A 25,325-nucleotide genomic window follows, 5' to 3' on the forward strand; every position below is an offset into this window, starting at 1 on the left:
GCCTACTAAAGTATGCAATCAAACTGTGGCTTACAACAGTGGTTCCCAAACACTGGGTCAGAACCCATTTGTGTGCTGGTGGCACATTCTCATGGGTTCCTTATTTAATTTATATATTACAATGATTTTTCACAGTAATTTTATGAATAAATAAAAGAGAGATCAAAGACACTCCCTAAATTACAAATCAAATGTTTAAGAATTAGTGAAAATAGCTGATCTACAAGTTTCGCGCCGCATCGTGAGCTTGCAGATCTGCTGTTTTCACTAGTTTGCGTCCTGGGCAAACACACATTTTCTCTTTTGGGTCACGGGCTAAAGTGTTTGGAAACCACTGACTTAGAGTAGTTCCCTGCACTGTACTACATGTAGCTGTCTTGCATTTGTGGCACCGTCTTTATAGCACATCCAACCAAAACTAATAGTAAATTGTTTTCACCCTCATTCACCACTCATATCACTCTCTGTCCCCATGCTGTGCCATTTCTCATTCCACTAACATAGTACCTAGGCTAAATACAAATCAACACATTGTCATTTTGGCCTCACGGTGTAATAAGGTATAACACGCTTTCTTGCTGTGCTCATGGAGATTGAGCTCCACATGAAAGAGTGTCTGAGTGTGTCAGTGAGTGACTGAGTCTGTCCTTTAAAGAAGCCAGGGCATCCTCATCTGCCACTCCTCTGGGGCCAGGAGAGCCTGTTCCCAATGCCGCTGTTCCCTCTGGCGCAGAGGTAAGAGTAGTACTACATTTATTTTTCAGTGTGCAACTCTTTCTTACTATCTTACTAGCTGATGTTTCTGTTACTGATGTTACTTACTTTTTTATTTTTTTTTATTTTTTTTACAAATTTAGCATTTAGTGTGTGTGTGTGTGTGTGTGTGTGTGTGTGTGTGTGTGTGTGTGTGTGTGTGTGTGTGTGTGTGTGTGTGTGTGTGTGTGTGTGTGTGTGTGTGTGTGTACTGACTGACTGACTGACTGACTGACTGACTGACATTGCTGTTTTAGCTGCTTCCAGCGGGGTGGAGGAGGACTCTTCCAGAGGCGCAGCAGGACTGGCTGGGGAAGACCTTTTTCAGTTGGACGGGAACAAGGTCTGAGCTTGCCGAGGTCAGGCAGATGTGGTCCTTCCCCCCTGGACCTCGGAAGAGCTACGGGCAGCCACCCGCCTCAGCCAACGAGTGGTTCCAGCGCCCCTTCTTCCTCTGGGTGCCCAAAAAGTATGATGTGTATGGGATATTGTGTGCAGTGTGTTGTGTTGTGATCCTTTCCATAAGGTCCTAAGGTCTTGAACGTGGACCGGGACTGCTGTTCCACCGTGGGACAGTGCCAGCTCAAGCACATGTTCCACGAGTGGGACCAGCTGGTGGTCAGGCTCGATGTGTGGCATCTCATGCGACGCTTCGCCAGGGGTGTCACCACCGACAGCCACCAGCTGTACGGCCTCTTCATGGCGTGGCTGTCGATTGCCATGTTCGAGTGGGACAGTGGCGACGTGGCGCGCCTTGAAGAGGCCAAGCGGTCCGAGGAGGGGAGCGGCGTCCACCTCAGTCTCTCCGCCAAGGAGCTGGCCCGTCACTGCCGCCGCCGCACGCGCAGTGCGGCAGAGATGGAGCGGCTCATCCAGGAGTTGCTGGACTCCTTCAGGGACATGAAGGACACCATGGGTGTCCCGCTCATCCACCAGGAGCGCATGGATAACATCTGGGCCGTGCAGTGTCGCCATCTCCAGTGCATCGGTGACCCAGAGGGTGTGGAGCTCACCAAGACACGGGAGATGACCAAGGGAGGGGTCAGGCTCCCTGTCTACCGGTGTGCCAGAGGCTCCACCTCTCTGGAGTCCTTTCACCTCCATGTGTGCCGGTTCATTCCAGGTAAGGGCTGTCAACTTATGTCTGACCTATTCTTAGCTGTGTGCTTGTTTCTCACATTGAAAATGGACAAATAGACAATCTACTAGGGACTTGTAGATCAGCTAGTTTGGACGTGAGACATGATCTGCAACATAGTATAAAGCAGCATTACAGAAAGGATAAAAGCATGTTGCCGGCTTTATATTAATGTTTTATAACCCCAACCTACTCCATGTTCCAGGCTACTCAGCCAACGGCCTCCATTTTCAGGTCTACCTGCTGGAGGGGTTGGCCAGGTGGAATGAGGACTGTGGCAGGGATGCAGTGGAGGGTGGCCGAAGCTCCAAGCTGTGTTGCTACAAGTACATGCATGTGTGTATGCACGCACGCACGCACGCACGCACGCACGCACGCACGCACGCACGCACTATGGGGCTCCGTTAGTGCCACGTAAGCACACCCCGTGTCCTGTAATCGTGTAATTTTTTTTTTGTGTTGCACAGAACCGCATAGACGTGTAGTGTAGTTTCCCATTGACTCACAATGGGAACACGTGCACGCGCGCGTTCACGCGTAACAGTGCAACCACTGCATCTTGACCTACAGGGTAACACGTCTACGTGTAGATTCATGCGTCTGTAGCAAAGGCACACGTCAACGCACGCATGATTTATTTGGTCACGCGACTAGGCGAGGCGCGGAGAGATGAGTGGGTGCTGTGCCACCTTGGTGCGCGCTGCGTGGAACGCCTCACCTACCCGTGTGACATAACTGAGCTCTGTACAAAACGCGTCATGTGCCCCTTTGACATAACTGCAGCTCTGCACATAACGCATCGTGTGCCCTTGTGACGTAACTCTGCCCTGCACAGAACGCCTCATATGCACGTGTAAGTCTTAAAATAAAAAAATAAAAATATTTGTATTAATTAATTCAGTTACCTCTCCTGATATGTGATTCAATTTATGAAGTGGCTTTCTGCAATTACGCACAGCAGGTGCATGCGCTGTCCCTCTCCAAGTCTCCATTCTTGAATCCTGTCCTTTGCAATCAATATTGCATTGATTGCAATAAAATTAAATTCCAAGTCATCAGTAACATATAGGCTGTATTAATTTCTGTCAAATAATCTTTTATTTCAAGGCAATTATAAACTGTACAGTATGATTCCAACATCGGGTCTGGTTGATCACCGCGCCATGCACTCTTCTCGTCTTTTTCCTGAGGTTCGAGGCGATTTTTATATTAGCTAATACTCAGTCAGATCATAACCAAAAATAAAAATAAAAAGAACGCCAGAATCCGTGAAATCTAAGCTTTGTATGTTTATCTGGCCCATGGCTGGATTCTTTCATTATTTCCTGATATGAATGAATTACGCAAGGAATTACGCAATCACGGCGCGGTCGGTGCCAAAAACTCGGCGGTCGTGGGTGTCTTCTAACACTTAGAGCTCTCTCAAATCAAATCAATTTGAAGTTCTTTGGAACCTTAGCTTTTGTTTCGTGTACAGCTCATCACTGTATATTCTATCAATATCCATTGATAAAAGCAAATAAGCAACAGCGGCTTTTAAGCAGAGTGCATGGTGCATGGCATCACCGTACGTGGCTTTGATCTGACACGAATTTGCTTCATTTAGCGTCATTGCAAATATATTATCATCAGTAACATGTAGGCCTAGCCCTAGGCTATAGTATTTTCTCTTAAATAATCTTCTATTTCAAGGCAATAAACAGCTGTACAGTATATGGTGTCAAATCAATGGTGCCGCTCTGGTTTTCCAACGGGTCCAATTGTGCCCATGTTTTCAAATGCCTTTATGCTCCCCAAATGCGCCAAGCTCCCTTCCAACAACAATAAACATATGCGTTTATGCCATAGAGGTATTACTTCTGTGTTACTGACTGCAGAGCGCAACAATTATGCTTCTCTCTCAAAAAGGAGAGGGGAAAAACAGGAAAAAAAAGTAGCGACACCACATCTCACCTGCTCGCCTAGATAACGATTTCACACATTTTGATACAATTCAAAGTGTTATAGAATCTGTCTCCCATTGGTGTGTTTTTCATATGCGTTTTACAATGTTAATGTAATAGATAATAAGCTTTAATCTCATTTAGATTGACCTGGTTAAATACGGGGTTTAATTCATCCCAAGAGCAAATCATGGGAATAAATAGATGTCATTGTTATGCGTTATTATAGATTGGCTTCTATGGATGGGACAGGTTTTAATTTCGACGCCTGTAGTCATTATGAGTTTTATTATTGGATCAGCACTGCGCTTCTCAGACAATGGACAGACAATGAACTGCTGTGCAAGTCTAACCCTAGGCCGGTGTCCACCATGGAAACAGCCCTTGCAAAATGTTCATGTGTAGCCTATAGGCCTATTAGATGTTTAGTCCGTGGTCCGCTGCCGGCCTGCCACTTATCTGACACGCACTTGTGTCTCTCTCCCTCTCTCTCTCTCTCTCTCTCTCTCTAAGTGCCTATTCATTCAATGATGATTGATGGGTTGTTATGAAGTCATGGTTCCCCGAAAAATATAATACTATCATGTCTCTCTGTTTTTCTGTCTCGAGATAGACAGACAGACAGTCTGACAGCCTGACAGACATGGCAATCCGATCTGATGGCAGAGATGTTCATGTTCCATATTAAGCTATAATGTGTCCTAAAAAAAGATAGGCCTAAATATAATAATGTGACCCCAAAAAAGATCAATATAAAATAATTAGACCCTTCCCACATTATCCACACCAATCTTTGAAGGCAATCAATCAATAAAAATACTCTAGCGCTCAGGGAGCTGCAGACAAGTCAAGACTGCGGCTGTAAGGGTAGCATATTAATAGTGCATTACTTCATTATTGCCTTAGATGTATGTTTGATCTGTGGCGAGATGTTATCAAACAACAAAAAAAGTCATGTTGATATTATTATAATGTAATATTGTAATGGAAATGTTATGTTGTGTAATGTCGCTTGGGCTAGTTTCCATACCTGGTTGCTTGTTTCTCTCTCGAAATCTGGCAACAGAGTTTCATTAAGACCTGCGGTCTGATTGGAATCATTCACCGCAGCTGGCAGAGCTGATCAGGCCGCTCACGCCGGCTGCGGTGAATGCTTCGATCACGGTGAGAGACGAGGTGGACCGTGGACGAGTGTCAAGCTTCTGCAGTGTTTACGTGAGGTAAGATTGAACACTATATTTCTTTATGTTTTACAAACTTTCAAATTTCAAGGTCTCCCCTTAATAGCATACAAATGGAACCAAACGTCAATTTAGAACTCCCTAAGGCAGCGGTCTTCAACAGGGGGCCCTCAGAGTTACTACAGGGGGTCCTCCAAATGTTTGTGCGATATGATTATTTTTTTTACATTGGTTAACTCTAGCCAAAAATAGCAGATCTACAAGCTCACAATGCCTCGCAGCTGTGAGCTTGTAGATCGTCTATTTTTGGCAAAGAGTTACAGGTGTGTAGAGGGAAACAAGAGCAGCAAAAGTTGATCTGAAACACAATTTTATACAATATAGAGGGGGTCCCTGGCCTGCTTCATCTCTCTCTCAGCTAGGGGGTCCTTGGCCTGAAAACGTTGAAGACCCCTGCCCTAAGGGAACCCAGAGTCCCTAGAATCCAACTTCTTGAATTATTTTTACGTGCAAATATCTGTATATAAATTCACCGTTATGTTAGTTACTTTATTCTGTTTTGTGGTGAAGTTAATAAATGCTCTTCAATAACATTATGGCCTGCTGCAGCTCCCACATGTGCCATGGTGATTACAGCCTTGCTTCCAACTTAAACACGAGGGGAAATATTCCCCCGCTGACTTGTCAGAGTGTAAAAAACATTCTATACGATAATACACAATGATTGCAGAGTCAATGCGTTCTATACTGTGTGAATAAAAGGAATGAAACATCATAGGCAAAGAAGCCGGGAACGTACTGAGAGTCATGCACATGCGCAGTTGCGCTCTGGGGCTACTAAACAGTTCCATACACGGACAACAGGGGGACTCTTGATAAAGTCTCTGGGGCAATATGCAGAGCAGACATTTTGGAAAGACTCAGTGGGACACCTTCCTAGATTCATTCACAGGTGTTACCAATGGCATTAGTGAAGGCTCTCTTCCATTATGGTCAAACTTAGACCCAGTACATGTGTATGTTTACTCTATGCATCACCAGTGGGTTTCAAAGTGTCTTTGAGGGGGTTCTCATGTTTTTTATAAATCTGAGTTTACAATGGACCCATACTCGGTTATTATGGTCCTTGAAATCAAAATGTGTGAATAATTGCCCTACATTAAATGGAACAGAGCCTTTTATAGGCTCTTTTATTCTCTCTGGGGATGTGTCTTATCTGTGTGGATAGATGGAATTTCATGCATAGTAGTATTAATGGTAGCCAAACCCCAACTATCTCAGCAGCTGTGGCTTTGTCTACTGGGGAAAATGAGTTTCAGTCTTTGAGAAGGGTTTTTGTCTGTACTGATGTCAACAAAGCATGGTTAAATTAAGATGGCAGCTATGTCAAAGTTTTTTGGTATTTGTCCCATTACTAAGACAACAAAATGGATTTGTAAATTAGCCCACATTGATTCCGAATGGGTCCCCCATCAATGGGGGTAAATTTACTCCATTCTTGTCTTAAGAATGCGACAAATACAAAACACACTGTCTCCAAGACATGAGTATAGAAAAAGTCATTTTGGAGGTGAACTACTCTTTAATTGATCTCTCTCCCTCTCTTTTCAGTTCAGCAATGCAGACGGGGATGTTGCTTGGGGAGATTGCTGCTTTGCTCCGCTCACAACAGCAGCAGTCCAGCTCAACAACCCAACAAACAATGTCGCGACTATTTGAGCCCGTCCGTAAGAACCGGAGGCTCAAGTCACTTTCCGCCCGCGCCCCCCTTGAGGTCCCCTGGGAGCATGAGTTCTGCTGCCTCGCTGTGCCAGGCCAGAGGAGCAAGCCAACATCTACAGAAGCTTTAGAGCTGAAAAGATGTGGACTAGGAAGGAAAAGGATCAAGTTGTCCAGGGAGTCTTCTCACATAGAGCTAGTCCAGGGGCTCTACTCTGCCTTCCCCCGTCTCCAGTATGGGGGGGGCTTCAAGCTCTATAAAAGCAATAGAGCTGGGGAATTAGTCGAAATAGCGATGCCAGCAGATGGCTACAGTGTTCCATTCCTAAGGAGTGAGGGTGAGCTCAACAGGGCTTTAGCCTATATTGTCCCCATACAGCAGCATTTGGAGGCAGTGGCATCTCTGCAGCCAGTGGTTGCGGAAGAACAGGTAATACTTTCCAGCATCAAGGACACTTGATGTAAACTGCCTGTACTGTCTTACTGTACTCATATTGCACTAAAGCATTTATGTATTGTCCGAACTATATGAAAATTAATGTAAATGGCTTTGAGTCTGACTACAATTGGCCTAAATTCTAGTATACCCATTGTTAATGTTTGCCAATGTTTTCTTTCTAGAGCATAAAGTCTCATACAATCACAATGAAGGAATGATTAGTTATCAAACTTGCTCCCCACAGGTTGTCAAGGAATTGTGCCGAAACTGCGGGCAGGAAGTGGCACTGCAGTATCTGGATCTTCATGTACAGTCCTGTGGACCTGGGTAATTAGTTTATATTTGGCTGTAGTCTTTGCAATTATTGTAAAGTCATTAAAACTGATTAAACAATCCTTTTTTTCTTCTTCCAGTTCGGCAGCACGTCAATCAGAGGATACCCCACCTGCAGGACCATCTCAGTACGTACACAATGGGAGGGCAGGGTAGATCCCAAGAGTAGTGAAACTTTGAATTGCTATTATACTCTGAATAACACCTATCACCTTTTGCATTAAATATCCAGTTAGCTGGTAACATCCATCCAGACATTCTTCTTCGTAAGTTATCTGAGATGAAGGTGAATCCAGTTCTGATTAGATGGTATTTCTCCTTTCTATCTAACAGGCCACAACAGGTGAGATTTAATTTGGCGCTCTCTGATAGAGCAGTAAGCAGTACAGGGGCCCCCCAGGGGACAGTTAGTTCCTCCCTTTTGTTTACCCTATACACAAACGACTGTGTCAGCTCACAGTCCAATCAGTGTGTAGTCAAGTTCTCTGACGACACTGTTATACTTAGTTTACTCACAAGTGAAGGTAACACCAGTAGCCATACAACTGGAGTGGACAGGTTTGTAACCTGGTGTGATGAACATCACTTACAAGTTAATGTAAGGAAAACTGAGGAGATTGTAGTGGATCCCAGGTCTATAGGTGACCACACCACGATCACCATACATGGTCATGACATCAAACAGGTCACCTCCTATAAATATCTAGGAGTGCACATGGATTGTGATATAAGCTGGCACTCCCATGTGACAAGTATGTGTGCAAAGGTACACCAACGCCTTCACTTTCTCCGTCGGCTCAGACTTTTTGGTGTAAGTAGAAACATAATGCTGATTTTCTACAGAGCTAGTATAGAGTCTATTCTAAGGTATGGTATCACCAGTTGGTTTGGAAACCTAACTGTGAAATACAAATCTGAGATCCTTAGATTAGCCAAAATGGCAGGGAAGATCATGGGTATGTCTACACCTCCGATCACCCCCCAGGTCATTTTTGAGCAGGCCACCATTGGACAGGTTAAGAAAATTGTGTCTGACCCCTCCCATGTACTATACCCTGAATATCGGTTAATGCCATCAGGTAGGAGGTACGAGGTCCATGCGTGCAAATATAATAGGTACAAGCATTCCTTTGTCCCTCTGTCAATCACACTCCTTAACAGAGTCCTTGCAGAGAGCAGACAGGGTAGGGGTCAAAGGTTATGAGGTGATGTTCTTCTTCTTTTGCAATAGGTATGTTGGTGTGTGTTTTCTTTTCTTTTCTTTTTAATGTTGTACGGGTCACCGTGTGCCTTTGTTGTCTTGTATTGTGTATTGTTTTGTATTGTACTGTATTGTTTTGTATCTGTATGCTGCAGGACGGGTCCTTGGGGTCCAAGACAAATTTCTCCCTTGGGAGACAAAATAAAGAAACCTTGAACCTTAACATAGCATAAATGTGGCCTTAGGATTTCTGACTCAAACATGCAGCCGACTTGTTTCGGTTCACTGGTCTGAATTTGTTTATCCAAAAAGTCTTTTAGGGGTTGTACAGCTAACTAACACAGTAATCGTGTGTGTTTTACAGCAACAATTTCCAACTGAGAGTGGGACTTCTCCTCGATCCGGGACTGAAGACCTACTCACATAAGCACGGTATTGTAATCTCTTTCAGCCCCAATACCTCAACTCCCTGTAACATACAAGTAAAGAATGAACTGAAATGAGGCTTGTCTGTGGTTTGCTTTTACTTTTCAGCCGTAAAAGTCCAGAAGCTCTCAATAGCGCTGACTAAAGACGAGACGGCTTTAATGGCAGCCCTGAGATCTAAGTTCCCCATTGTTGGGAACGTTCCATTCCAACTCTGCACTGTAGATGGCCGCAAAAACATCAACATCATCCAAAGGGGTCTATGGAACGCGGTAGCACTGCGGACGATGACTACAAACAAAAGATCGGCGATCTACATTTTACCAAAGGTACAGTGTTGCCTGCAATATCCTTAATTGATGGATTATTGGAAAACAAAATCAAAACGTGGGTAACAACAATTTAATCTATGGTTGTTGTCTTTGTGCTTCCTCCACAGGAAAAACTCAATCCAGATAGTGAAGGCTCACAAAGTGATGTGACTGGTTCTGCAAATGACACTGTAGCGCCTTCTCATGACTCTGATTCTGTAAGACATGAGAAACTGTTGCCACTGTAACGCACTGCCATGATTGTTGGTGCTCAAAACGATGTTCAACCAGCAACACATGTTAACTCTCACTGTCTTTTTGTGTTGAAAAATGTATTTGTTTCTTTCAGGAAAGTATTGAGATGTTGATGGACAGTGAGTCGGAGAGTGAGGTGGAAATGGAGTCGGAGAGTGAGGTGGATCTGGAAAGCGACTCTTCTGCTGAAATGATTGTAAGTGAGGTGCAGCTCCTGTGTATCACGTGACTGTTATAGTTACACGTTCAGCAGCTCATGCCATCCCCATGTAGTGAAATCAGTCTGTCATTTGTAGAGTGACGATCGCTCGGAACAAAGGGTTGAAAGCAGTGCCTCGCTTGAAGCTGACGATCTGGTAAGACACTACTGCGATGCACCACTGTTTGATGCTTTAATAGACATTAGATCGTTATCGTAACAGCTTAAGGTCTATCTCACAGCAATATTTGTCTGTGATTTTCCTAATTACATCTGTCTGTTTTTTAAGGAGCCCATAGAAAGCCCACCAGCCCACCAGCTGGTGGTCAGGCTCGATGTGTGGCATCTCATGCGACGCTTCGCCAGGGGTGTAAACACCGACAGCCACCAGCTGTACGGCCTCTTCATGGCGCGGCTGTCGATTGCCATGTTCGAGTGGGACAGTGGCGACGTGGCCCGCCTTGAAGAGGCCAAGCGGTCCGAGGAGGGGAGCGGCGTCCACCTCAGTCTCTCCGCCAAGGAGCTGGCCCGTCACTGCCGCCGCCGCACGCGCAGTGCGGCAGAGATGGAGCGGCTCATCCAGGAGGTGCTGGACTCTTTCTGGGACATGAAGGACACCATGGGTGTCCCACTCATCCACCAGGAGCGCATGGAGAACATCTGGGCCGTGCAGCATCGCCATCTCCAGTGCATCGGTGACCCAGAGGGTGTGGAGCTCTACACCAAGACACGGGAGATGACCAAGGGAGGGGTCAGGCTCCCTGTCTACCGGTGTGCCAGAGGCTCCACCTCTCTGGAGTCCTTTCACCTCCATGTGTGCCGGTCCATTCCAGGTAAGTGTTGTCAACTTATGTCTGACCTATTCTTAGCTGTGTGCTTGTTTCTCACATTGAAAATGGACAAATCGACAATCTACTAGGGACTTGTAGATCAGCTAGTTTGGACGTGAGACATGATCTGCAACATAGTATAAAGCAGCCATTACAGAAAGGATAAAAAGCATGTTGCCGGCTTTATATTAATGTTTTATAACCCCAACCTACTCCATGTTCCAGGCTACTCAGCCAACGGCCTCCATTTCCAGGTCTACCTGCTGGAGGGGTTGGTCAGGTGGAATGAGGACCGTGGCAAGGATGCAGTGGAGGGTGGCTGAAGCTTCAAGCTGCGTTGCTACAAGTATGTGCGTGTGTGTGCGCACTGCACAGCCTGCATCACTGCAGAACCTGAAGCTTTAAAGGCACGTGACTGGAAAGCTGTTAAATGTTATATTAAAAGGGACACTTCACCCTTTTAGCAAAAAAATATATATCAATGACCTTTATAAGATTTAGAACCCTTTCCTGGCGTTATTTTTTGTGTACTCTCTGGTTTTAGATATTTGATATTATCGAAGTGGCTTTGACATCAGAGACACTCTTCCGTGTTCCTTCCGGACTACGGGTTGTCTCGTCAGAGACCAGCCCCAAAACACAGTCGTCACGGACACTGGGGTGTCCCTTCCGTGACGACTGTGTACCTCCTACAACTGTGTACCTCCTACAACCTTTGATGACTCCACCCCCACCGCACCGCTGCATTCCTCGCATTGTTTACATCATGGCGTCTGCAGGAACACCAGAGAGTGAGCGCTCCATGGACGAAGAGGACTATTTCCAAGTAATTGTGGAATCAGAAGTGCAGCAGGGTTATTTATTTGAACCAGTATACACAGAGGAACAACTCCAGCGCAGAGACGAGGAGGAGGCAGCTGCTGCTGCAGCCAGGCAGGCAGCAGTAGTTGCTGGGACGGACGTGGAGGAGCAGCGCGTCGGGAATGATTCCTGGTGCCTGTGCACCAACTGCGTGCCCATGGACACTGAAAGAGACTCGCTGTGTTGTCATGAATACCCCCGTGCACAATTCCTGTTAGATGAACTGTTGGATGAGCGAGATGCCAGGGGGCCCCCCCCCTGGCATCTCGCTCATCCAACAGGGCAGCCGATATGTGTCACTATCCACAACAGTTTTGGACCGCACATAGACAGACATGTCCTGGAAACATATTTCAGGATTCCCAAAAAGAACTGGGCGGAACAACCCGAACCAGCGGGTTTGGATGGACTGTTGACTCACGAGTAAGTTTATTGCTAGAAAATAGAAATGTAGCATTGTAGCCGCTCTTCAACTTCTTACGTTGTCTTTTTGCTTTGGGTATGCTAAACCAGCTGAAGGTACATGATGGAGCCAACTAGCCCTGGTCGAGTGCTAGGAGGCAACACATACGAGTCCTGATCTGAGTGCATTAGCCTGTTTTCTAAATACAATAATAAGCCTGGCCTATCCTACTTGAGCAACACAACAATATGGCATCAATCTATCTTTATTCTTGGATTTCTGGAGCTACACGCAGCTGGAAATTGTGTTATTGTTTGTTTGACTAGTGGTGGCTTGCATTCCTTCTTCTAGACCAGGGGTTCTCAACCCGTGGGTCGCGGCCCCTCGGGGGGTCGCCAAATTATTTTAGGGGGTCCCCAAATTATTAAAAAAAAAAAAAAAAATAGCAGACCTACAAGCTCGTAGCGCGCCACTCGGTGGCGCGCTATGAGCTTGTAGATCTGCTATTTTTCAATAGCTAAATTATAACATAATGCTTAAAACACCAAAAGGGGTTCCCGCTCAAAATGGTTTAAGGTTATTGTAGCAGTCAATTTATATTGGGGGTCGGGAGGGGGCGGGGCGGGGGTCCCGAGACATTGCCAAATTATTTCCGGGGGTCCCCGGCCAAAAACGTTGAGAACCCCTGTTCTAGACCAGTGGTTCCCAAACTTTTTCATGTCAAGGACCCCCAGTTTGACATGCATTAGTCTACGGACCCCTATTTTAATGGCATTTCTATCTCTGGAAAGTGGAAACCCCAATTTATATTGTAAAATCAACACCCCACCTTGGGAACCACTGTTCTCGTTTTACATGTCAATAAGACTTTAGGACAGTGTGTAAATTTACTGTAAGCATTGAAAGAGTAATTTCTATTCAACTGCTATGTATTATTTTCGAGCCGTCATATTAGTGGAATATTCCAGTCTGTGTCTGACATTAGTTGTATCTAATCACTTCTGTTTTATTGTCAATTATATCTTTCAGTCAATATCGCTTGGTAGCCTACAGGCACTTTTTGGAGTGGACTTTACAAGGCGAGAAACTTGGTGCTGAAAACCGTATCGTCTTACCGGCTTGTGTCATAAAGGCCATCCGGTCCAAATTTCCCTCTCCAACGGGACAGTACCGTGGTTTCCAGGAAGTCCGTGCAGCTTTTGGAGAACTATAACAGTTGCAATATAATTTTCTATACTTTTGTCAATAAAATTGAGCTTCACATTTTGGTTGCAATATTCATTGAATGTTTGCCTATAATAACACTGAACTTCACATTTTGGGTGCAATATTGTAATAAGTAGGATACTGTATTTATTACTTGACCAGTAATTAAACTGTTTCATAACCATTTGATAGCATTTCAGCTGTGGCACTGACACTGTAGTGTAAAGTGAAGGGTCCTTTTGAACATCATTAGAAATGGTCTGATAGTCTCATTTGGCCCAGGATTTATTTGACAATGTCTGATAAAGAAATATTACTGTCCATTAGTCAGATAACAGTGAAAACTACCCAACATGTGAAGAGTAAAAAACATAAGCAGAGAGCTTATAATGCTTTCTAAGCATTCAAGTCTACTAGTCTGAGGTCAATATGTATGATGTATCACCATTATCAACTTCACGGGCTGACAAATAACAATTGCATCGTACATGACATAGCTTGGTATATGCTAACAATGGGAAAAGGACACAGTGATGCAGTAGTTTTTTTTCTTTTTACTTCAACATCGGCACATACAAGAATGTTCTCTAAAACCAGGGCATTACAATTACAGTATGCAAAATTCTCCATGGCAACCATTCACTAAAAATAAACAAGCAATGAAGGCCAGCCTCAAGAGCTGCGGTCTGGATCCTGAGATCTGGGAGGCCGATGCCCAACAGTGCTCCAACTGGCGCTCTGCTAGCCACCCCCCAGACATCACATGCCCTCACAGCAATGGGACATTCCGTGCACGGACCGGCCTCATCAGCCATCTTCGCACCCACAAGACGTGAAGTCAATTGGCCATCTTCGCTTGCGAAGGACGAACATGATGCATTGTTGCTGATTCAATAGGCACACCTTGATTGACAAATACATAAGTAATGAGATACAGGTAAAAAGTTTGCATTGCTGCTTGATTCAATAGGCACACCTAGAAATAACAGTAACATTGTTACTGCGTTGTGGTTTCTCAAATTGCATTGAGTAAGCTGTAGAATAAGCATGAATGCACACAGACATGTTCTGCCAAAACAGTATATGGGTATCCAACACACTTTCCTTGTACTCCAAATATATAAATATGATATCTGGTCCAGTTATTGTCACATCACAAGTTTAGAGGAGTGAAAATGTGTGAAATGATTTGCATTTACAAAATACAGGAAGATAGAATTGATAATTCCTGTTTGATGTGCCACATAGCCATGCAGCAGCAAGACTCAACACCCAGCTTGATGGATCATGGAAAGTGTTCTGCCTTTTTCAGCACATGCAGTTTGTGGACCATTTGGAGGTCCTCGTGATGTGTACTTGAACTTTGAGTGTTGAACAAAACTGCCATTTTCCATTTCCTGCAAATGAGAGACATAGAAGACAAGAAAATGGTCAGATGTGTCAAAAGTTATGTTCTCAATATAAGCAGATCAAATGTATATACACACACACACAACACTGCAGGGTTCAAGTAATGACAATGGAATGAAGCAGCGCGACAAGGAACTTGAAATTGCTGACCGTCTCCACTGCTGCAACACAGTAGATTCCCAGCCTCCTGTGGTCCATAATCAGCTCCTTGAGTGTCCTTCGTTGAGTGTGAGGTTGTCATGACACCACTGTACAGTCTTGCCGTCACTGAAGAAGCCCATCAACGTTGAGTCATCTGCATGGTCCCCGGCAGCAACTGCATCAGGAGAGGAGAGGTGTCACTGTCACAATCAAGGAGAAGACTTTTGGTTTCTCATCATGTAGGACTTACCTGTTAGAGCCGACTCATATGCCTGGCCAGTAATTCCTGCAGTGGAGGTGCAGGTGTCGGAGCAATGTTGGGTGGAAGATCTGGTTGAGGCTGATCAAGTGAGGATGTCGGGGCTTTGTACTGCACATCTGGGTCCTGACGGCGCTCATACACCATGTCCATGAGCCGGTGTCTGAAGTTGGTGGTGCGAGGCTTGTAAATCTTTTTTATGACCCATTTGCCTGAGCGCCTGCAAGCGACCCTCTTGTGACGCAGTGCACCTAAAATGAAAGAGAAAAAAGTTTTGAGAAGGACTCACCATTGAAATTATGCAGCAAGTGTACAATTTACAATATTTTCATTGTGATCCATTATGGCAAGATGAGATCTCTCCTGCATCCCCATATAGGAGAAGTGTTGGCGCTTCAGAAGAGCACTGTGGAACACCTCCAGCTCACCTGTGTGTTGCAGCATGAAAGCACATAAACATCTAGGGCTCCATCTTGCGCCAACCTTATCCCTAAACTAATTTTCCATTTTTACTATTTAAAAAAAACCTTTTAAAATAGTTCAATTAGCCATCTACATCGAGACATTGTGAGCTTGTAGATCGGCTATTTGAACTATTTTAAAAGGTATTTTTAAATAGTAAAATATGGCAAATTAGTTTAGAGATAAGGTGTTGCGCAAGATATAGCCCCTACTGTAAAACAGTATGTATCATTTGGAAATTGTAACTTACCAGTATGCATGAAGAGCCCCATTTGACCAAGGTCCTTCAGAAGCCTACCATCCTGTACCAGTGAGGCCAGCGTCCTGAAGGATGCAGAGTCACTCTTCAGCCACTTCGTCTTCCGCCGCTGATCTGCACTGAGTGGAAGATGACAGCACCGGTACGTGTTGCCATCCTCTATCCACGTGTGCTCATCACACACATGGTGAAGGACGGACAGCCAGCGCTGCTGCAGTAGCTACAGTAGTGTGAATATCAGTTACACTGCTTGGTAATGACTGGCACAATGGAAAGAAATTGCAACTGTCTGAGAACAATCCAGAATATTATAGATGCACAGATCCCTCACCTCTGTGTCACCCTCACAGGTTCCACAGGAAAACCACATGTGGTTATAAATGGACCTTTGAAGAACATACATCAAGAAAAAGTGATTAGACATCCCGAACAAATGGCATGTTTGAAATGTGTCTACTTTGACGAAACACTCACATTGTCCAACCGCGCAATTGCTCCATGCATTTTTTCTGGCTTCTGGATTTCAACTTTTTTAGGAAACCTGCAAAAACAACACACACACAGTATATAAGCATAATATGAGCTTAGTATATAAACAGCTTTGAACCCGAGACATTATTTTCTCACCGTTCTACACAACCAATACCCGCCATAAATAAAGCTAACCTTTAGCAGTATGCCATATATCAAACTCGTGTTTGATCTCGGGGTGTTCAATCCTCATCATCTTCCTGATTGAGGGAGAGCGGTCTGTGGCTATCACCTCCACATCTAGCCCCATACCAAGCAGCACTGCAAGTATGGAAATTTTATTTATGAAGTGCCTTTCAAAACATAGTTACAAGGTGTGTGTACAATTATCAAAATGAAACAAACAAGGCAACATAACAGCAATAAAGCATAATGAGGACCTGTCAGTTCACGCTTGAAGCCCTTTGGTTCCATCATAACGGAGCTGGATGCTTCTGTGACCTGGAAGGAGGAGCAAGAAACAAAACGCAGCAGAACCGAAAGTTATTTCAATAACAGCATGCTACTACACTCGACGATCCTGCTGTGAACACAACATTTAAAAACCTCAAAATTACCTGTACTAGTTCAGTGTGAATGATCTCCTTCGTGTCGTCCAACATGAAGGAGTAATGGCAGTATTTGGCACTGAATCCAGGTGAGTCACATCTGGCATCACCCAAGAGTTGGGGCAGTTGTTGGGGCCACATATCATCATCCTCTGGTGCCTGCTTCTGGAAGACTCGTGCCAGGAGTTCATTCCGCTGTTGCTGGTACAGTGCCTCAATGGCAGGGTGTAGATATGCCTTTTGGATTGCATGGAATGTTGTGGTACCAATCATATGCAACTTCATTGCCTTAGACCACTCTGAAAGCTCAGTGAAGGTGCCCCCCGTAAACAGAATAGAGGCAGCAGCTTGCAGGTTGACCTCTGGCATTCCCCTGACATCCGGCGATGACCTCCATGTGTCCTTGTGGCCGCCATTGCACTGCCACTTGACTTTCAGCTGTGCACCAGTATAGAACTTGTGCACATTTGTGTCAAGGATAGCTTCTCCACAGACCTGGCAGAACTTGAAGAGGGACATTATTCTCTCCTCATCCACAAGGACCTTCCCAGTAAATCTCACGTCGTCGTCGTCGTCCTCCTCCTCCTCCTCCTCCTCCCCAGATGAGGTTGTCTCGGGCTGGAAGCTGTCATCCCCTGGGTCATCAGCCTCCACACTGGTCTGAGAAGAACTCTCAAATTCACTGGAATGATATCCTGTGGTCTGAATGAAAAACAGAATTTGATAGCAATCTCTTTCATATGAAACTTTTAATTACATATGCAGCTAGAAATGGATGACAACCTATATTCTCAAGTGAGTTTTTTTTTTTTTTTTTCAAACAGCAAGGCTAACTTACAGATTGACTTGGCCCTGCCACTGCCACTGGAACGCTGTACGACGATTCCTCTGGCACTGCCACTGCCATTGGAACGATGTACGACGGTTCCTCTGCCACTACCACTGGAAGTTCTGGAACGCTGTGCACCGGTTCCTCTGGCACTGCCACTGGAACACTGTGCGACGGTTCCTCTGTCTGGTTGAGAGTAGAAACTGTTACTACAAAAAATTTCTACATCTGGACAGCTGTATGAGGCCTGGTGAGGAATGGTTTAGTCCAGGGTTAGACAAGGTTATATTTGTGTACAATCAAAATATGTTGGAATTATTTCATTTCATTTCATTTCATATTTATTTATTTCATTTCAGTTATGGATTTACATGATCATATACATTTTTACTTTGTACTTATTATTTTTTACATATTCCATACAGAAAAGAAAAGGAGCAGGAAGAAGATAAATCTTATTTATACCTGCCCCTATCATTAAAAAAACATCTAATTGATGCTGCCACTAACCCTACATGATTACATCAAATAAAAAACAAAAAACAAAACAACCAATTGATGCTGCCACCAACCATACATGATTACATCAAAAAAGAAAGAAAAAATAAAAACAAAAAAAAACAACAACAAAGACAAAGGACATAGAGCTCAACCAGAGAACAAACAAAGACAACGCTGAGGAAACAAAATAACACTTATATCTAACCTTCTAATTCATATTTTATAATTTTTCTTTTTTAAACACTTTCTTAAACTGAAACACTGTTGTACAACTCTTCAACTCCTGGTTTTGTGAATTCCATAACTTTATACCTGTAACAAAAGTGCACATTTGTTTTAGTGTAGTCCGAGCGAACAGATGTTTAAAATCATGTCTTCTTCTGTGGTCCTCATCCTCTGAGCTAAACACAAATGACTTCTGTAACTGTATTGGTAATGATTTGTTTTTCGCTCTGAACCCCACTAATAATGTTCGTAATTCTACCAAATCCATGATTTTCAAAACACCTGATAACATAAAAAGCCTATTGGTGTGTGCTCTGAAATCTTCTTTATACATGATTCTTAACGCTCTTTTTTGTAACATAATCAAAGGAGTCATATTACTCTTGAATGAGTTACCCCATACTTCCAAACAGTAAATAAAATATGGTAAAACCAGTGTACAATACAACATCCTCAATAAATTCGTATCCAAATCATATTTTACTTTGTTCAAAATAAAAAGACTTTTGGCCACCTTGGCTTTTATATATGCTATATGATTTTTCCATGATAATTTCTCATCTAATATAACACCCAAAAACCTAAATTCATTCACTCTTTCAATATTCACTCCATCTATAGTGAGAATAATTTCATCCTTTTTCAAATTAGAGAAAATCATAAACTTGGTTTTTTTCAAATTCAATGATAACTTATTTTTATTAAACCAACTTTTTAATTTAACCATTTCATTTGTAATGCTTTCTGCTACACTTTTTAAGTTATCCCCTGAACAAAAGAAATTAGTGTCGTCCGCGAACAAAACAAACTGCATTAACTTTGACACTTCACAAATATCATTAATATACAAGATAAAAAGTTTAGGTCCCAAGACCGAGCCTTGTGGTACCCCACATTCAAGCTTCATGGAATCAGATTTATGACCCCCCAACTGTACATATTGTTGCCTGTTGTGAAGGTAACTGATTAACCAATCTAGAACTACACCTCTTACCCCATAATTATTCAATTTAGATATTAAAATAGTATGATCAATTGTGTCGAATGCTTTTTTAAGGTCAATAAAGACACCTATTGTGTGTTTATGATTATCTATTGCTGTTGTTATTTCATCGGTTATTTTCATAAGTGCCAGAGCTGTGGACCGATTGGTCCGAAAGCCATACTGACTCTCACTCAGTAAGTTATTCTTTTCAATAAATGAGTCCAATCTTTGTACATACAGTTTTTCAAGTACTTTAGAAAACTGGGAAAGCAGCGACACTGGTCTATAATTAGTAAAATCATGTTTGTTTCCTGTTTTAAAAAGTGGTATAACCTTTGCCATTTTCATCCTGTCTGGGAAAACTCCTGTACTAAAAGAAAGATTACAGATATAACTAAAAGGTTTAATTATACAGTCAATAGTCTTCTTCACAATGATCATATCTATCCCATCACAATCAGTTGATGTTTTGTTCTTTGATTTTACTACAATTGATTTAATTTCATTTTCACTCACTTCTCCTAGAAACATGGACTGCATTATTTTACTTCCCTCTTCATCATTTTGCCCAGCATGTTGTGGAATGGAATTGGCCAGACTTGGCCCTACATTTACAAAAAAAGAATTGAATTCATTTACCACTTCATTTATATTTTCTATCACTCTCTTGTTGTCATTAGTAAAATAAGTGGGCAATTCTGTAGATGTATTTTTATTCCCCATTACCTGATTTAAGATTTTCCAAGTTCCTTTAAGATTATTTTTGTTTTCTTCTAACCTTTTGTTATAGTATTCTTTCTTTGCTTGTCTCATTATGATTACCAATTTATTTTTATACACCTTGTATTTATTTTCAGCCGTCTTTGTCCTGTATTTCATAAAGTCTCTATAAAGTTTGTTTTTCTTTTTGCATGCATTTTGTAAACCTTTTGTTATCCAGGGCTTGTTATTGTACCTATTCTTATTTCTGCATTGTGTTATTGGGCACCGTTTATCATAATGGTATAGAAAACAATTCAAAAATGACTCATATGCATCATTTACCCCTTCTGTATACACTCCTTTCCATTCTTCATTTAAGAGGTCATTTCTTAACTTATTTATTGATTCCTCCGTTCTTACCCTAACATATCTGTAACAATTGTCCTCTTTCTTACTCTTTATTTGACTGTTGAATGTTACAAATACAGGCAAATGATCGCTTATGTCATTTATTATTAGCCCACTCTTAATATCATTCTCTAATACATTGATAAAAATGTTGTCAATCAATGTTGCGCTGGTTGTCGTAATTCGACTGGGCTTGGTTATTAAGGGGTAAAACCCTCTACTATATAATGTATCCAGAAAATCTGATGTTGCTTTATGTTTCACTACACTGATTAGATCTATGTTGGTGTCACCACAAATTAAACATGTCTTATTTTCATTTAATCCATTCATTAGTTCTTCCAGTTTTTCTTTGAACATTTCTACATTAGACCCAGGTGTTCTGTAAACACACATGACAACAATATTTTTCTTCCCTTCTAATTCTATTTCCACTGATAAACATTCCATTAAATCATCAATTATAGTGGTCATATCTTCAACCCTTCTACACCTTAGGTCACTATCAACAAACAAGGCTACACCCCCACCCCTCCTGTTAGCCCTGTTGGCATAAAATAATTCATAACCCTCTAAATTAAAATCAAGACCTTTCTTTTCTTTCAACCACGTCTCAGATAAAGCAATTACCTTAAATTTTGTCTCAAATGTATTTAAAAAATCCCTGATATCTGAAAAGTTTGCATACATGCTTCTAGAATTAAAATGAATAAGTGAAAAAGAATTAGCAAGTTCAACAACATCCTTGACTTGGTCTTCAGTATAGTATTTACACGTGTCCCCAATGTAATTAAATACATGACTCTCCGGGTCAACATCATCTAAATCATACATATTATGTTCCATTTCGGGTCCCGTTAGGATTTGTCTCTCGTCTAGTAGATCAGCCATAGTGTTTTTCAACAGGGAAGAAATTGCCCCCTGTGCATTTGAGTGTCAAATCCATACCTCTAGTCCTTGCTTTCTTCATGTTGCTCCAGAGAAACCTCTTTGTCTTTTCCATGTCGCTCCAGTGAGTCCAGTAATGTCTTCACACTTGTCATAAGTTCATTCTCGTTTTCTTGCGTTCTCCTCCTCCCCGAGCCTGCTGTCTTCCATCCCGCTGCCTTCAGTGTAGACTCGAAGTCCGGTTTTCCTGCTGTTATCTTCACAGAAACGCCATACTCGCGATGAACACCCGCTGCTGCTGCTTGCGGGTTATCAAACATCTTGAATGTGCCGTCCTCCTCGAATACTTTCAGTTTTGCGGGAAACACAATTCTTGACTTTATATTTTTCTCTTTAAGTTTTTTCGTGTTCTCGTTGTACTTCGGGTTCCTGATTGCTCTGACCCATTCCCTGCAACGCTCTGGGTCGTTGACTGGGAATTTGAAAGAGCTAACTTCACCAGTATGATCCCTCCGCTTCCGAGCTGTACAGTGTGGTACCGCGCAACGTCGACACACTGACATGATTACACTTCCAAAAAGTCGCAAATTATCTATGTGGTGTCATTAAAATTAACGTTGACAATTGACATGGCACACTGCCTATTTAGAAAATACAAACATGGCACTTTCTAAAAGGTTGTAGACCCCTGGTTTATTTAAAATAGTTTCTCAGACTTGTTGTCCAAGCAATATACACATTTGTTTTATTTTGGCATTATATTCATTTGACTCGTTTCTTTTCCTGACTAACACTAATCATGTGAGGAATATGAGAAGTGTAAGATCACAATAAATGGCATTACAGCAGTGCTGTGAAACATCTGGCCCAGTCTGTGACCAGTTTGGAGGGAGGGAGGCATTATTGAACTATATTTTCCAACGTTGAAAAGTGAATTTGAAAGGAACTGACATGTTCCTCCAAATGTTTACAGTTGTGGGTTTTGATAGCGTGCGTTGAAAAAGACGTTTATTAAAACGCCAAACAAACAACAAAAAAGATGGGGCCACCATGGCATGGCAGCCAAATGTATAGACCCACGTTTATGCTATGTTATAGCCATGTTTTCTCAATGTACTCGGATGAAGTCATGTTTCATACTGTATACTAAATACTACCACGATTCGATCAAAACAGTACTATGACAATTATTATGGCCACGCTACACCAGGCTTTTCTCGCACGTTTACCCTAAACGCGCGGCGTGCATTTTGTGCGCGAAAAGCCTGGTGTAGCTTGGCCGTTACTGTAAATAACTTTATATGAGTACCTCTGTGCGACTCCTTTTCGCTGGCGGAGGTTCAACGGCCTCTGCTTGTTCCTCCAGGTTGATAGAAGGAACCGCGGTGGTCGACAGCACGGCTCCAGGCTTTCTACCACCCATAAGACGGTACCTCGTCATGTCGCCCCGTTCAAACTCCTCCGGTTGGAAGTGCAGACTACACACACGCTCATTCTGTAGCTCCATGAGTGGCGTGTTCTCGTTGTACTTCGGGTTCCTGATTGCTCTGACCCATTCCCTGCAACGCTCTGGGTCGTTGACTGGGAATTTGAAAGAGCTAACTTCACCAGTATGATCCCTCCGCTTCCGAGCTGTACAGTGTGGTACCGCGCAACGTCGACACACTGACATGATTACACTTCCAAAAAGTCGCAAATACAAATACTACTCAAGAAACAAATCTGATAACTCAAGACTGCTCTGAACTCCTACTCTACAAAGTGAATATGGCGCTCCCGAGATTTTATACCCAGCACCTGGGCGCTAAGCATGCCCAGCTGTGTTGACAGGTGTTGTGTGTATAGCCCGGTGATGTTATTGTCTATTCAACCTGGGTGGAACCAGCGTGGATCACAGGGTGGATGTGTTTGGGAACCGCGCCCCCTCGGGGAGGTTGGCTGCGCAAAGCATTCTGGTAGTTGACGTTATTAAGGAACACGGAAGAGTGTCTCTGACGTCAAAGCCACTTCGATAATATCAAATATCTAAAACCAGAGATTACACAAAAAATAACACCAGGAAAGGGTTCTAAATCTTATAAAGGTCATTGATATATATTTTTTTGCTAAAAGGGTGAAGTGTCCCTTTAAGAACCAAATCGCAGCCACCAAGAAAAAAGCCTTTTCAATTTAGTGTCTAGCAACTTCACAACGTTTTCTTGTTGCTCCAGAAACACTTTAGAGTAAATGTTTCATTTTTTTCAAGTTGTCTACTATCACCTGAATTAGTTCCGACCAAAATCCCTTGGTAAACTTTGTGGGTGTGTGGGAGCCATTCAAATGGCTGCCACAAGTTTTCCCAAGGGAGTTGAGTTGGAACTAATTCAGAGGTGATAGTAGTCAGCATTTCGGCTGCATAACTATTGCAGTAGAATGGTCACATTTCTGTTGGTGGTGCCCTGTCCATTACTCTTCGCCTATGGACTTCATTTATGTCACACCCGTTCAGGCCAGTTCAGGCCCTCTGTACTGAATGATACAGTAATCTTTGTCTCAATTGAGGAAAAATAAAAACAAAAACTGTTATCTGATGCTTGTTTTCTGTGATTTATTTTTAGTGCACACATCGTATTCAAACCAATTTATTGCTGTAGGAGCTGAAGGTAAAGTAGAGTAGGCCTGTTTTTATTGCATCAGTGATCAAATCAATTTATGTAGGACTACTTTTTGCTTTTTAATGGATCGTATAGTAAAGCCTGATAAAAGTATCAAACTCCCCAAATCCACCATAATACTGGAAATTACATCTACTCTTGTTGAAAAAAATCTGGGGGGGGGGCATACCCCCCGCTTGGGGCCGTGGTCAGTGGCACAGGGGTGTTCATAGACGTTCCTGTCTATCTCCGTGTGTATGTATAGTAAGCCAATGAATAGAATCAGTGGAATTGATTGCTTATCAAGACAAGCAGGCTATTTATCTGTTGTGCTCCCTAACTGTGCCACTCTTGAGAACATAATTGCATTAGCACATTGTGTAGGGCTGTTTGTAGTAGAGGGATGAGACTGCATTTGGAATGCACATTGACATGTTACAATGTAGCCTTTGTTAGGTATACTATATGTGACTTTTGTTATTATTATCATCATCATGAATCAATGTCTGCCGACCTGTTCGCTGTTTCCGTTTCACCTTTTGCGCGCAGGGCGTAAATAGAGGTTGTGATTTGGTCTGTCTTGCCTTTTACCACCTCTTTTGACTCTCAATGAACATTTCATGAACATTAATGAGTCAAAATTGGAGGATTGCCAAATAGGACCCTGCCAAATAGGACCCAGATCAACATGGTCCCCTGTACCATGTTGATCTGTTCCTGTATTGTATTGTGTTTTTGTATGGACATAGTGTTGGGTGCTGGCACATATGCACACATGGCATCAACGCATGGTGTTGTGTGCTGGCACACCACACACTCGGTCTCTCTTTTATCTGTATTGTATTGTGTTTTTGTATGGACATAGTGTTGGGTGCTGGCACATGCACACATGGCATCAACGCATGGTGTTGTGTGCTGGCACACTATACACTCTGTCCTTCTTTTATCTGTATTGTATTGTATTGTATTGTATTGTATTGTATTGTATTGTATTGTATTGTATTGTATTGTATTGTATTGTATTGTATTGTATTGTACTATTATGTGTCATTGTATGTTTAGTTTTACTACCATTTTAAGAGCCTGCTCAGGGACTACAGATGTAAATTAGCTTATGGCTAACTCTGGCACATTTACATGGAAGTGAAAACTGAAATGTTGATTAATGAGCATTGTCCCTGTCAAATAAATAAATAAATAAAATAAACAACATAAGAGAAGTGACAACCCTTAAAAAATTGAGGATTTTTGCTCATTTAAACAGATTTTTATAATATATGATTGTTGCTGATGACACCTGATTTTTTTTGGAGCTGTACGAGTTCTGGAAAGGGTGGGCCCCGCAG

The 25,325-nt window shown here is 42.7% G+C and overlaps 1 long non-coding RNA gene across 1 annotated transcript; it reads right to left on the reverse strand.

The window, feature by feature from the left end:
- Positions 1-14,218: 14,218 nt before the first annotated feature.
- LOC306937703 lies at positions 14,219-15,238 on the reverse strand. The gene is made up of 3 exons (XR_013791639.1): positions 15,000-15,238; positions 14,759-14,924; positions 14,219-14,595 (listed from the first exon to the last, which is right to left on the reverse strand). It is a non-coding gene; the product is annotated as an uncharacterized lncRNA (long non-coding RNA).
- Between the last annotated feature and the right edge of the window lie 10,087 nt (positions 15,239-25,325).

Source organism: Electrona antarctica (assembly GCF_951216825.1).
Source record: "Electrona antarctica genome assembly, chromosome: 14".
Taxonomy (NCBI): Eukaryota; Metazoa; Chordata; class Actinopteri; order Myctophiformes; family Myctophidae; genus Electrona; species Electrona antarctica.